The sequence below is a fragment of the Polyergus mexicanus genome, unplaced genomic scaffold (assembly GCF_030449975.1).
Source record: "Polyergus mexicanus isolate NDT 795.1 unplaced genomic scaffold, iyPolMexi1.0 SCAF_5, whole genome shotgun sequence".
In the NCBI taxonomy this organism is placed as follows: domain Eukaryota; kingdom Metazoa; phylum Arthropoda; class Insecta; order Hymenoptera; family Formicidae; genus Polyergus; species Polyergus mexicanus.
Window position 1 is genome coordinate 3466911 of NW_027223325.1, and position 16064 is coordinate 3482974.

Here is a 16064-nt window from a genome sequence, read left to right on the forward strand (position 1 = left end):
TCCCAGTCGTGGAAAAATAAGATTTAATCTACACTATGGGGGGAAGGATATATGTTTGTTTTCTCACGCATAGCGAACTTCCTTCGAAAACATGCAAAACGAGCAGCCGGTAACCTCGTACAATCGTTTTAATTAATTTGTTAAAATTCGTTAAATCATCCACTCCCGCAGATCACGTTAATCGAAATTGTACGAATTAATTTACATTTCGCTAATATTATTATTCTACGATATTATTATATTCTTTAGCAATCTTGTAATCAAGTGTGTAATATCAATGAAAAATTATGAAAAGGAAAATTTCATATTTTGTGCGGGACGAGAAGCAGGAAACTGCGTAGAGCTCGACCGGTTCTCTGGGTTCCACGCAGTCGAGATCGCTGGAACATTCGAGTACCACGCGATACACACACACACACACACACACACACACACACACACTCATGTACTTCGCGCAATCACGTTGTGCAGTAGATCGCAGAATAGATAAACACGACACCACGAGCGCGGCGCTCGTGCTAGTGGTTTTAACATCCAGCACGAAGAAATACAGAAACTACACTGTCGTACGTTTCGCGCATCGTTCCTAGATCCACATCTTCTCGCGGCGAGAGGATAGCTTATCTCGAGCTATGCATCGAAGCGTTACGTTGCGACAAGCTGCGCCTTGAATGCTCATTCCCTGTGCCTTATATAAAGTTAGATAAGAATCGCGCTAAAATGGAGAGAATATTACGATATTATCTCGCTATCTACCTGCTAATAAAAAAGCATAGATATACATAAAGATATACTTTCTAGAAATGTAATTTTTTTTTTTCTTGTAGACAGGATCGTATAAATTGGAAGATTTCGAGCCATAACGGAAGGACAGTTCTACTATTTTCTACTAAAATCTCAGACAAAACGATGAAAAGGTCGTGACCGCGGTAACTGAAACAGCACCCAACGATTATCTGTTCAGGTCGCAGGAAGTACGATGGGTAAAAAAAAAAAAAGTTTGACATACATGACGTATGTGCCTATTTCAGCTAATAATCCCGTTATGCCCGGTTCGAATTTGCCTCACGGCGGATAATAAACGCGGCAGAAACTGAACCCGGGACTAAATCAGCACGTTTGAGGGCGTAAAAGGGGGATAGAAGGGGGATTGAAAGGCCGCCTCATCATCCGTCAACTGTCAAACGTCCGACCAATCCTGTACAGCGGAACCAAGAACGAAGCAACCACCCACGGGGCCTCAAGGGTAAATTACACCTAAGCCTTCTACCCAATCTCTCGCCTCTTCCTTCCTCTCTCTTTCTCTTCCTTCTTTTTCACTCTGCATCGAAGCATCCGGGAATTCTTTTGTTCTCTCCACGATTTATAATAGTAGAATTGAATACATATACCTTATTAGCAGCGCGATCATAGACACCTTATAAAACTATGATATATAATTATAATGTGATTAGAGCGATAAGAATAGCAGAATTCAAAAATTTTATAAATCAGTAAAAGAGAGAAAGAGAGAGAGAGAGAGAGAGAAAGTGTGTAAAAGTAGAAAAAATTATCATCTTAAGAAAAAATAAAAAAAAATAAAATAAAAAGAATTATAAACATGAATATTTGTATCTTCTTCAAGATATAAATATTTAAATAGTGTCGTGTGTGTGAAATAGAAAATTAAATATTAATTCTTGTGATATGATCACATTATGTGTATATGCATATCTATATACATATATCAAACATATTACAAACAATATTTTTATATACTAAAAAGCATTTTATAAATAATAATTATTATTGTATTGAATATAGTCGACAAAAATATTATGCAAAATAAAAGTTGCATCCACTCACCAAATGTCTGATTGTCCTTAGTAGCGGTTGTTACTTTCGTAAAATATTGCATTCAACTCACATTTTTCTGTGTACATAAAGTTCCTTATGGTAATTAACATCTTGACGTGTTTAATTTTCTATTGTAATAAAATGATAATAGTAGCTCGTGCATGAGAATAGATAAAAATAAAAATGGAAATAGATAATCGTATCAAGGAAAAATTCACATTGTAATTTATACGGCTGCCAAGTCATTGCGTGAATTAATTATCATTTTGTTGCAAGGTGACAATTACGATGCGAGACAGGAGACCAATGTGCTAGTGATCAGTAATTTATGTAAAAGATCTTGCATACTAATCGAGCGTTCAAAAAGTTGTTGAGGAAAAATTGTTGACATTTATTTCGTACAATATTATGCAATTTAAATTATATGGCATTATAATTGTAATATCGCAAATTTTACGACGAATCTCTTGTAACGAGAAAGATTTATTGTAACTCGAAGAGAACAATGTGAATTTAATGGCGTCAGAAATAGAAATAGATAGTATCACGAGTCGAATATTTTTACGTTCACAAAAGTCAGACGTTCACGGACGGAAGCGTAAGGCCACAATTATTCGAAATCACCAGAAAGCAGAGGTTTGACGCGCGAAAATAATGACATCCGGTGTCCATTATTAAGTCGAAAAGAATAACGAAAGACATAGGTGCGGTAACGAGTGATGATTCTACGGCACTCCTTTTTTTTGCGAATTACACTAACGAAAGCGCTAATATTATTGGAAACGAAGAAACGAACCCGATCGTGTAAGCTAACAGATGGAGACGCGCAGAAACACTGCCAGGATTATGAAGTGCGATGTTGATACGATGGCAGGCAGCGCCGCTGAAAGAGGAAGGAGCGCGCGCGGGAAACACGCACCTATACAATCTGCCGGATGCCACAGACACGTCTACTTGCCTTTGCATATCATCGAGCATCGAAGCTAGGACACGCCTCGGAATAAAGAGAAAAATTAACCGACCGTTACTTTACGACAGTTATTATACGGAATATATGCAAATATTCCGAAAGATTGATAAGGGTTATCGATCTTTTTTTTTTTTTTTCAATGAGTGATGTCTGAAAAAATTATTTTTATTTCGTTAAAGAAATAATATGTTCAACGATAAAGATAATGATGTGATAATCTATGCAATTATACTGTAATAATATGAAAGAATGTTAATCGTAATGTATTAAAAAATAAAGTATAAATAATAAAGAAATAAATAATTTTAGTATAAATGTCAGAATTCAAATTGACATTCGAGCTGAAATAATTTTCCTGCCTATTATAATATCATGACGTTGAATTTCGGTTCGTTTCTAGATACAGTTCTCCGCACAATTCTCATCGTAGACTATATATATCGGCAATTACTTTGATGGCGAGGAAAGCTTTTAACGTAGCGCACCATGACCGTCTCTCGTCGAACGAATCAGACATAGCTTACTAACATGTACGAAGCTACCAACCATGTTGAGAAGGGAAACCGAAGTAATACCTGGGATGTGGACGTAACGTAATGTATCGCCGCAGAAACAAGCGTGTTACAATGGTAACGCGTTCTGTCACAGTGCGTGATATACTACATGATGATGTGGACTAGAAACGCCCATGTGTGTAGTCTACGTGAAACGAAAGACCTTGAAATATGCGATCAGTAATTTTGACTCGTTTAATATAAGAAAGAGAAGACGCTCTTACGAAATCTTATTATTTTTTTTTTTTTTTAATATCCTATTCGGCTTTATTATTTCTTTGCGATCTGTATATCGAAATAAAAATTTTAGTATACCTTAAATCGGGACTGCTATCCTTCTTTAAAATCTTTTTCAAAAATTAGAAATGTACGTTTCAATTTTCCCGAATGTCGCGAACAAAATATAAGAGCAACGATTTTTCCTCGTTAATATATATCCCTTATAGAAGAACTAAAGTTACACGACGTTTCTACCTTTTGCGAGTTTTAAAGTTTACCTTACGGACAGAATTAATTTCTTTACTACGTATCAAGATCATGGTTCTTAGATTACGGAGAAATTGTCCAAATAGCTTCGTAGAAACAAATTATATATTTAACTTCCTATCAAGGTGTTCGACGCGTTACGTCTTGCCAGAAGCCAGAACAATCGATGTTTATGGATTTCCATCCACACACACGTACAGGTAGAAACCGCCACGTGAAATCGTATAGTTGATAGTAGCAATTACAAATCGCGTGATTTGTGGCCGTAACTCGTCGCGACGGCGGCGTCGTGACGCTCCCAGGTTACCTGCAGGTGGCCGGCACGAAGTTTACCTTCGCCTTCGGCACGGCACTGCTTTTTGTATGACGGAATATTACATCGGGTTATACCACACATCCCCCTCCCCTCGCCGAATTGTGCGATGTGTTTGTCCATACGGCGAACTCCATCAAACATCGGAGAAACTGGTAATTTAAAATGTAGTTTCCAACTTGAATTTGAAAATATTGTAGTATTTTATATTTCAAAGGCTTTTTCAAGATTCTCTTTACATAATTTACTTTATTTAAAAATAAATTCGAAAAGAAAGATAATATACATAGAGCAAACAAACTTCGATTCTAATTGTAGAAAAGGTATTGATATACAAACTCGTATTAAAAAAAAATGCAAAGATTTCTATTACGATTAATTCCGAGGAGGATATGTAACGTGTTTGTAACGATATTTAAAAGAAAATAATATCTCGTAGAGTGCGTATTTCGTTTCATCCGTAGAACGTTAATTTAAAACACGATCAGAGAGTGGTGCAGAGACGACAATTCAACCGGCAGCGGTCGACACACGTGGCGGATTTAGAAAGTCACGAACGGCCCCGCGATCGCCGTCGCCGGCATTCGATTTATTCGCTGCCGCCGAACTCGTTCGGCCGCTAATTGAAAAGCGGACAAATTAACACAGTGAACGAATCGCAGCAATTTATAATACCGCGTCTGCAACAATGGACGAAAGAATGTGTGATACGAGTGCCGGAGCATAGATAGCGGATTATTAACGAGGATTGATGAAGAGAATTGATTGATCGCTATTCGTGCTAAATCATTTATATTTTTCTGACAAAAATTAAAATAAATATTTCTAATTTTTCAAAGAGATTTTAATAGAACGGATAACATTATCGATTTAAGCTAAAAATCTTCATTTTAATTGATTCAATATTATAGCACACGTATATATAATGAAGAATAGACGATAACAATTATCGATATACTGAAACTGTGCATTATTGATCAATTTCAATTTCGCTCCTCCTATTTACTTCTATTAAATGTACTCTATATCAAGTACGAAGTAGCGAATCGCATGCGATAGATTAGGTATCACGCATCACGAGGCAAATATCTACTAGGGTGCAGAAATTTCAGCAATTCAAAGTTGTCGACGACTCTAGTACGAGAAAAGTGACTCGATACAGTTCGAAGAAATTCTCCCCAAGTTCTACGAATGTGGTAGAGCCAACGCGTAACAAATACAAACGATTATTATCGAGCCCCATTTTGAAGGGGAGACAATAATTATAATGATTATATTGGAGCTGGGTGGTACGCGGCCGGCCGAGGAATAAATTACAGGTTTGCTTGCTGTGTGCGGTCGACATAGCGGCATAGGTTCGTTCGATAGATGCGTATCGAGGTATGTTTCATGCGACAGAGAGCGCCATCGCAACTGCCGGTTTCCGCAATTTCTTATCGCCGCTAATATGGCCGTCGTATAAGCTAGACTCTTGACACCCGAGATCCGATCCTATAAGATTAAAAAAAAAAAAAAAAAAAAAGGAAATTGTGCGTTCGCCTCGCGGTGAAAAGCTGCGCTGCAAATTGCGGATGTTGCCCTCATTATAAACACGAAAGAAATTATTGTACTATCGTATATCTGGATAATAAATTGGTTCATTGAATGGTGATATCTGATGATTAATAAACTTGACGGCAATCTTATGAATTGATAAATATTATAATATTCGATTTAAACCCAAAGATTAAAAATTTTAAATGTTATCTTTTGCGTTTTATTTTTAACGTATTTGAAATAATCAAGTCTCCCGCATCGAAAGTTTATGTTACGGTTGTAATAAACTAAAAATAAACTATCTCGCTGACAAAGGGATTTCAACTTGTCAACATTCTTGTGTTTGATTTTTATCATCGTATTTTAACGCCTTTCTTTTTTCATATTTTTATATTTAATTTACGATGCAAATACGGATATAGGAGAAGCACTTTATTCATCTTCTCCTTTTCTTATATGTATCTGATGCTTCCGTATTCCTTCGCTTTCTATCTACTCGAGTCCTTTTCTTTTTCTCGCTCTGTCGTGGGGGCAGACCCGCGAAACATTACACAGGCCCACTTCTTCACATTCTTAATCTCCTTACTCTTATCTTCTTTCGTCCACATCCCTCTTCACACTTTCCTTGTTTCGGACACGATCTTTCTCTTTTATTCGCTTCTTCGTTCGCGAGTAGCGTTTCTCCCACCGCATAACGATATACGTGCGATTTTCTTCTCCTTGTCCTCCTTCTTATTCCTCTCTTCTCACCGCGGTGAAGATTGTCGCGCGATTAGTGTAGGCTCCAATGTCACGTGGAGAAGATGCATTGCCCTCGTCCCTTGGATCGCATTATATGTACCTGCGGTGTATGCATATCTACCGCGGTGCTTATACGGGCACCGTTTATATACGGTAACGCTGTAAGTGCATAATCACCGATCGCATCTGCTTGCACTTTGCGTCAAGCTACGGCACCTTGCATGTCGCCAAACACCAACGATGTAACGTGTATCGTATAAACGAAGTGATATGTCATGTATAATACTTTTCAATGATTTCAACGCGAATTGTCTCTGTCGTAAATATGCGAGAACATCACGTTTGATATATATTAAAATAATTATTCTCGTATATACTATTCAAATTATATTGTCGCTGTATTGATATGTAAAAAAAAATATATATATACATAGATTTTTAATAATTCTGAGGAAATTTTGACTATAGGAAATGTAAAAAAGAACACCCGTTTATTATTTTATTACAAATATGGCATGTAAAATGGAATATTCGAAAAGCACAGCATGTAACAAAAAAAAAAGAGGTATATTGTCGAAAGGATGTTTATACGGTAAATAAGAATACTTTTATCGATTCTATCAATTTATGTTACGGACATCGCGAGTTTCAATACTGTGTGAATAGCGAATACCGACTCTGAAAAGTTAAAATATTCCGGCACCTGCATCTAGAGACATGCTTGTCCTTTCCCTCATTTGGCTTGTACCATTTAAGCCTTCCCGGCATACGGAATCGATTAACATAAGAGGTGAATCAGGTAGAATATTTTTAAATCCCGTCGATAGATCATTACGTATGTTGAATTTTAAATTCATTTATATTTATATAATAATTTTTTTAATATGCTATTTTTTAAATCTTCTCCACTTTCCGCGTATGTCAATAATATTTGAAACGATATAATTATGTATCTTCTCCTATTCGATCTTTTATGGTAAAATGCAAAATCTCAGATAAAATATATTAAAGCTGTAGAACTGTGCGATACAATGCATCGGTTCGGCGGACTCGACCAGCGAATGATTCACTGTTGCTCGTTACTCAAGCAGCTTTTTACTTTAATCATATTAATGAAGCATTTAATCTCGCTGCGTGTTTTACATGCCGCCGGGTGTGTGGGCCTATCCCGATTCCGTTCTTGACGAGGATTTCTCAGCACTCTCTTCTAATCTCTTCTCATACTCATTTTCTATTTCTTTCTCTTTTTTCTCTTTCTATCTTCTTTTTTTTTCATCATCTCTCTCGTTCATTCTTTACTTATCGCTTTCTTATTTTTCATCTTCCAGCAGTGCCCGCTAATAAGTGCGTCTCCTTTATAGATGCGTATTTATGTATTTACACCATTAATATGATACCATCCAGTACTAATATACTCTGGGGCCAGTATCAACATTATTATTATTATTAGATAGCGTTAGGAACTCGAAAGCTCATTGCCGCAAATACCAAATCCCGCCAATGTTCCCGTCCCTGAGCAAGATCCCTCCATTCGCGACCCTCGTACCCCATTTCGTTAAGATCCATTCATCGTTACATCGTTACATCTCCATTTTTTGAACAAAAGTACAGATACGTTCATTATATAACGATCAATATATCAATTAAATATATTGAGAATTTAATCGGTTATTTTATACGTGATTTTAACTATCCTATCCTTAAACCTTATATGGGTTTCTCTTTCCTTTTTAGCGTGTTACGATGCGAGAAAATATTGATTTGATAATATTTATCATATGTTTACTCCATAATAGAGTTTCTACAATACCAAAAAATGTACTAAAAAGACAGGAAGTTATATAGCAAACCTATCATATGGAAGATAGAATCATTATTCTATCTTTATTGTTTCACGTTTGCGCAAGCAATAAAGGTTTGTGACAATGTTATAATAAATAAGTCGCTTACATTATAACAAGCACGGTAGATGCACAGGCATGCTCCACAAGGTTTGGGGCGTTGAACGCGTCACTTACCTGAAACAATAAATTACATGCGTTAGATATAGATTATGTACGCATACATATACATGTATATAATATCGTGATAATAGATTCGATATGCTGCTTATTCTTGTGTTCCTTTTGTGTTAGGTGCATACATTATTCTCGTAGCCTGTTATATAATGACAAAATAATTATAGTAATAATTTTTCCATCGAATTATACATACATAAAAAATATGTTTAATATTATTTTATAACAATTTTGTTTTAAAATAAATCGTGATAAAATTCAATGTACCATATATAAGATCTGTTTAAATTTAACATGTAGTTTCCTTAATTATATATTCTAAATTTTTCTGGATATTATTATACGTCAAGAATTTTAACTAAATATTTATGTGGCTAATAATTAAAGTAAAAAAATACGATAATGCACGATCGGAAACGGAAAATTCGATGGATACTGTCATCGTGAAAATCATTTACCGATCAATTCGAAACGTATCCATCCAAACGCGCGCGCAACAAGGTCACATTTCTGCCACAACGATAACGTCAGTGTCCGGAGAGCACGGTCCAGCATCTTTACATTCTCATTGGCTGATACTCAATAATCGCGCGCGCACTTATTGGTCTCACCCGGCACGTGGTGTCATCCATCGAACACTTTGCTATTTCCAAATGCCCATAGAATAAATGGACGACGCGCACAATTAGACACCATCAAAATCTCGATTTCCTTTACTCACTTAGTTCACTAATTCGGAATATCTGACGCGGTGCTCCTTACAATATGACTTTATCGATAATTATGGACGAATTTGTGACGTAACCATGTTCGGCCGGCAGAATAATTTTAGATGGGAAATGTATTGTTTGTGGAAGAGAGGCAGAGAGAGAAGCGAAGAAGAAAAAAAGGAGCGGCACGAGACAGAGTGGAGACACCGCATAAACCTTCCCGGCCGCAAGCTACCACATAAATATAATAGAGAAGGTAAGGCCTCGTGATGGTCGGCCGGCATTGCCCGCCGAACCGTCACGGACTCAGCACATCGTACAGGAAGGGGGAATTTGCGCGGGGGTAGGGTGAGATGGGTGGACGTGTCAGAGGCAAAGCGGTGGTTGTGTGGAGTTGGAAAGGGGAACAACGGTGGCCGATTCCTCTCTCTCTCTCTCTCTCTTTATCACGCGCAATACACGGCGGCGTGAAACATGGAGAAACGGCACGAATGATCGATGGGATTCTGCGCTGTTGCGGGCATGGCATGGGTACATACCCCCACCGTTCTCATCATACGGCAGCGAGAAACCCCCTCTTTGACAAGCGCGCTACGCCGCCTGGTGAGCACATCGCACGTGGTATCTTGTAAGAAGTTTTAAGCACGAGTTCGTAGATGGCGCGCTGCATGTTTGACCAGCAACGCCATCTCGCAACAAACTGACGAACATTGTGGATATAAAAAATCGCATGCTCGAAAACCCGATAAGTCGGCAAAAAAGAAAAATGTTGTATAACCATGAAATAAATTATCCCAGACAGCACATGTCTCTAAAAGATGACTCAAAAATAATTTAAAGATGTCTTATTGTCTTTGAGACATCTTTAAGATGCCTTGGCTTTTCTGTGTTATCTGGGATATTATCATAAAAATTATATATCGAATTTTTGTTACATTTGTCTATTCGCCTTCGTTTAAAATAGAATAATCTTGCCCCTTAACAATTTTCGTCTAAAATGTTCAGAAATGTTCACAATTTAATACATAAGAATGAGCAATAAATCATATGGTAGAGCTAATAGTATTTGGGTGGATTATTTAAAATGGAATATTCTGTACATTGATGTGTATAATATACGAAAATTATGGCATACATCTGATTTTGTGAAACTTGAACAGTTTATACTACTTTATAAATATTAATACGCTTGCATTCTTACATATGAGTATGTATGCACTCGTTATTTGTTGATGCATATCACATCAATTTAATTGTTACATTATCAAATCTGTTCGCGATCGGACGCCGTGCATGCGTGAAGTAATGCAGTTACCTCCCGGCTAGTCAATCAGCTTAGGCGATTTGTTGAAATCTCAAGGTGAAACTTAGTTACGCGACACCTCACGCGCACGTGCCCATAAAATAAGAACGCGTGAAGCATTCATGAAATACAGCCATCAGACCACCCATACCCTGTAGCTTTTTCCTGCACGCTCATTGACGTATTATTTCCACGATCACGCGACCAATAAAAATTTCTGAATAAAAAAGAACACCTGTTCGACAAAAATAATATCTACCAAACAAACGATTATGTAACTTTAGATCAATTTTAAGAAATGTTCAATATTAAAAATATAATACATGAAAGAAATTACTCTATAAAAATATATGTAACTTGTTGTAAAAATTATTTTAAATTCTATATTATATAATTTAAATATCATTATATAATTCTCATAATTTTAATATAACGGGCAACGTATAGAAAGTCTCGAAAATTTTGTAGATTTTAAAATGTTGCTAAAAATATTACATGTAACATGCTGAAAATTATGTAATTAATATCATTATGTTTAATCGTAAGAGATAGAATGAGTTAGCAATGTTATTCTTCAACAATAAAAATGTGGCATCAGACATCGGAGTGTTCTAGGGAGCATAATCGTTATATAATTGGTCGCACTCGGTTTCGCAGCGGGTATCGCGCCTCTCTCCAAGGGTATTGTACTTTATATCACGAAAGTAGCGCGAAGCACGGCAAAGCAATTGATCAATATAGCGCCAACAATCCCTCGTAGCTACCCCTCCGCAGCTTCCAAGCTCCGTCTGCCCCCTTCCTCCGCCTTCTTTCGTCCAAGTCCCAACGGCGCGGAGAGAACGCACCCCCATAACAAGTTTCTTACTCATCTTTTTCGTTCAATAACTCTCCATCCAAGATGGCCACCGCGGTCGTCCCTCATTGGCTGGGGGAAGGGTCGCAGGGGTCTGTACGGGGTTTGGGTGGTTGACCCGTGGTGGTGCGGTGCGGGACGCAGGAGGGGGTTGGAAGCAGTGACGCTATCTATCTTCCGTTGCCTTGGCTCGGCGTAACATAAGGCAAGATAAATTGCGGGATCTCCCGGGTTCTTGAACCTTTCTGGCAAATTGCATAAGAATATCCACCCTCCACCCCCACAGGCTGCCTCCTCTCTGCTCCTTTCCCCTGACTGCCCCCGCGGCTCCAATGGAATTGGAATTAACTCGAATAAATCACCTCTGCGGCTCTGTACGGCTACGCAGCAAGAGCTTCGGCCGTGTTTCCGCTCCACGAAGTTGAAATTTCTTTTAGCACAATACAATGTTACAGCGTTCAAAACATTCATGTATATCTGAGATTCATTAGTAATAAAGCTATCATAAAAGTATAGATGTAAAATAATAGCAACATTTGTGACAATACATTACAACAGTCTTCTTTTTCCTGTGCATAATAAGAATAATAAAAATTTTTACTATTTCATCTTCACAGAAATTTTGCCAAAATTACAGACAATGATCCATTGTCTTAATATTATATTTCTCTCTTAAGTAGTTTAAGTTCTTAATTATACATATATTCCTATGCTGTATTTGCGAGAAGGTTAAATGTATAAATTGTTAGTTATTTGAAGAATTATAAAGCAGCGCCGAGATATCTCTATCGGCATCTGTATGTGAAAACGAGATATAAAATATGACATTACACATACACATTCGGCTATATTTACTTTTCGGTTGTACGTATCTTCACGTTTATAATTAGATATTTCCGAGTCCGCATACTTCGTATATCATTACTTCATATATATATATCATAGCTATGTATGTTCAGACCGACAACTGCATGTTCGATGTGTGTGAAAGTGTTAAACATTCAAAGAATTGATATAAATAATAAGTTTTATGTTTGATTTATTAAATAAACTAATAAAAATTTATTAATTTTTTAAGTAATTGATATACAAATATCTACATGCATTCAAGGAGAAAATGCCTTCATATATGATGCCGACTGTACGTATGCGCGCGCATATCATGGTCGATTGATCACAAGAACGTCACGTAAAATTGATAGAAATATAATCTAATTTGTAGTCTTTATTATATAAAATTTAATTTTTTTCTCAAATTTTATTTATCAATCATTTCAGATAAAAATATTGTATCCTGTCAGCGAGAAAAAAAGTATGACGCAAAGGATGATATAGCTCGTAAATTGTGTGGACGCAATTAAAATTATTAAGAGCGCATTGACGGAAAGCACGGGCCAAACCAAATCCGTCTTCCCGGTCAATGTCCTAATAGAGTTTATCTCGAGCTATTATCTACTTCATTTGTCACAATTACGGGCTCGTAACCCTTTTGCGCGCATGCTTGTTGCGATATCTCGATCGCATGCCGTCAGCATGACAGTTCCCCTCTTACTCACAGGCGGAGAACCGAAGAGGGGATGGTGGGGCTGGTTATCATTGCCGGCTGGCTGGCTGGCTCTCCGGCTCTCCGTATCGCTTTCCGTGTATTGCGGTAGGTCAGTAAATCCGAAACCGAGCTTTACGATTTGTTTACTCGGTACTAGGTTATGGGACCCGGTTATATAGCCGTAGGTATGCACGGGCTATGTGATCGCGCCCATAAACGCGTCTGTTATGCGCTCGTAAACCGTGAGAACCCCACTCAACGTTCGCCGCTATAGCGCCGCGTTTCCCCTTCTGCGGTCGCGCCTCGTAAAACGCTTGTTTTACGATTGCTACCTATCGCTCGTTGACGATGCTGCCACCGTTCGCGCACGTGGTGAAAGAATGTTCGGTGTGTTATCTGAGTCGTCATTCTATCTCCCGTCCGTGTGCCCCGATCCTTTCCCTTTCCGTCCTCATACGCAATCGGATCCGAAGGACATCGACACACATACGGTCGACCTTGATGATGGCCAAGGCTACTGGGTTAATTTCTATCTAACAATTCACGGCAATTTTTTTTATTTATACGGCAAGATCTTATTTATTTGAAAAAGTAAATTTAAATATTTTTAATGATATATTTTTTTTATTATAATCGATTTCAATAAATTAATGAGGATGTAAATAATATCCGATATTTTTTGATCATTCAGGAAAAAAATATATTTAAGGAAAGAGGACCGAATAAAAATATTGTAATTATTGCATACCAACAGTGTTCCCATAAATAAAGTTACACTTTACTAATTGTAAAATTACTTCATACTGTTTTATCATCTATTTTAATTATTGTCTGGCACAAAACTCTCATTGATACATCAAGTCTATTAATTCATATCCTGTGTTCCGTACAAAACATGCAAATCGCATCGCGGAGTAATGGTTTCGTGTCACGATCAACGCGCCTCTAATAGCCGACGTTCTATGAAACGATTGCTCTATCTTAGGGATGACGCCACACTTCCCTACGTCACGAGGTTGACGTCATCGGTGGTATAGAAAAGGAGCCACGACAGAGTGGATGTGACGTAACTGAATCTAAAGAGGAAAAGAGAGAGAGAGAGATGGTCGCGCCAGCCATGCTGCTGTAGGTAGGGGAAGGAAGAAAAGGGAGCCATTATAGAAGGGGCGCGACTAGGCTGAATCCTCCCTACCGGTCTGGTCGGCCCACCGAGGAAACAGCTGTCAGCTGCGTGGAGTTGCGGCGGACCCGCAACTCTCTCACCCACCAACCCTCCTACATTCTATTCCACGTGCGTGTGTGCGTTGCGGTACATGTGTCTCGTGTCCCAACCTAAACTCATCCAGGCACAGAATCAGCCGGGCTGTCACCCACCCCTGATGTTAAAATATTCCGGTGGGCGAACGAGCGAGTGAGCGAGCGAACGAACGAACGAACGAACGAACGAGGAGCGCGCGCGCATGGGACGGGAATAGCCCGGGAGAATTATGGCCGCCTCCGAGAATCAAATAACTCTTTAATCCGCGGGCGCGTGCACGTTGCTCGCCCTCCTCTCTACCGTACTCGCCGTTTGTCTCGCTCTTCCGCTCTCTTGCGCACGTTATAATTTTCTCGTCATTGTCGTTGATCTGATTATCCGCGATCGGTGCACGCGCCAGCATCTACTTGTGTCAAATTATTGATGCTCGAAAGATTCTTTTAGAATTAAAATAGTTTTATGTTTCTATTTTTGACAAGATAGGAATATTTTTATATTTGAAAATAATAAAATTAAAATAAAGATGATGATTTTTTTTAGTAATTAGAATATTAACTTTATTAAAGTGTCTATCTATGGCATTAACCATGTGCGAAACTGTAATTAAAATGTAAGAAAGACATCACAAAGTTCTCTCTCTCTCTCTCTCTCTCTCTCTCACGAAAATTTTTAGTAAAAAAATAATGATACGCCATATTAAACAAGATGCAATTTAATTGAAAATTTAAATTTAATTGACACTTGAAAATTCGTAATAGAATTATTATATGCTTCTAATTTATTAAATATATTTTAAGATTATATTACAAACGCTTTATTTATGAAACAATTTATTTCAATGTAAAGAAAATAAAAAGAGAAGAAGAGAATGAGAGAAAATTATGGTTAATTCAAAGTTGCAGAGTTACCAAACTCTGCCATATTTGCTAAGAGATAAGAATTTCGCAGAATACATGTATACTAATATACTCGAGCGTAATTAAAATCCTCTATGTACTTTTTTTTTCTCGTATACATGGAAATCACGAGTAGGGCCCCCTCCCCCCCCCCCCGCCTATGGCGTGTGTATGCAAACGTATTAAATATCGAGCAATCGTTTACGTGTAAGAACACACGCATTCGCAAGGGGCGCCAGGAAGATATATCGTTCCGCTAATTTGTTCTTCGTGAGCAAATCCATTATTAGGCGGAACACGAACTTTTGCGACTAATTGTAAGTATCGTGTGCACGCTTGAGCAACTATTATAGAAACTTCCATCAAACATGCTTTCACACGCGCAAAGAGAAAACTGTATCATTATGCCAAACAATCCGTTTCAATTTGCTAATAAAAGGAGAAAAATATTATATATTTTGCATGAAAAGATTTTCTGAATCGTTACGTGCGTTCAGACATGCAAAAAAAAATGATATTTCAAAAGATTTACATAAATGAATAAAAGAGAGAGAGAGAGAGAACGCATTCCTTTCCCCTCCTTTGAGGAATATAAAAGTGATCTTCCACATTTCTCTTTTTTAATATTTTGCGATTGCCCGCAAAATTTAAACAGACATAATTGGAGGGATTATTAAATATGGAAAAAACAAAACATTTTAGAATACAGAATATATATATATATATATATATATATATATTGTTTTATATATATAAACATATACAGGGCATTTATATTGAGACATTTAAATATCTAAAAAACAAAGCAGGATAAAAAGAAATGTTTCAGACAAAAGTTGTTCGGTTCTAAGGGGGTCATAAGATGGTGCCATTAGTTTGACGTTGAAAACATCATTTAAACTAAATAAATTGTTCTTACTTAAATAATACACTGTACACAAGAACGAAATGACTAGCGTAATACTTTCGTACTACATTATTTGCTTCTCAATAAGCAACTAAATAACTTTTATGTCAATGACTTTGAAGACGCGCGTTGTATTA

At 37.4% G+C, this 16064-nt stretch overlaps 1 protein-coding gene across 5 annotated transcripts in view; it reads right to left on the reverse strand.

Moving 5' to 3' along the window:
* Positions 1-16064, reverse strand: part of Antp (homeobox protein H90) — a 120133-nt gene that overhangs the window by 49065 nt on the left and 55004 nt on the right. Inside the window, exon 1 of one of the 5 annotated variants that reach the window (XM_070296296.1) lies at positions 8913-8933. The exons of 3 other annotated variants lie outside the window; for them this stretch is intronic. The gene's annotated coding sequence lies outside the window, so the exon portion shown is untranslated. Of the gene's footprint in view, positions 1-1845; positions 1928-8912; positions 8934-16064 lie in introns of those variants that run through there. One more of the 5 variants, XM_070296288.1, reaches the window with a different exon arrangement.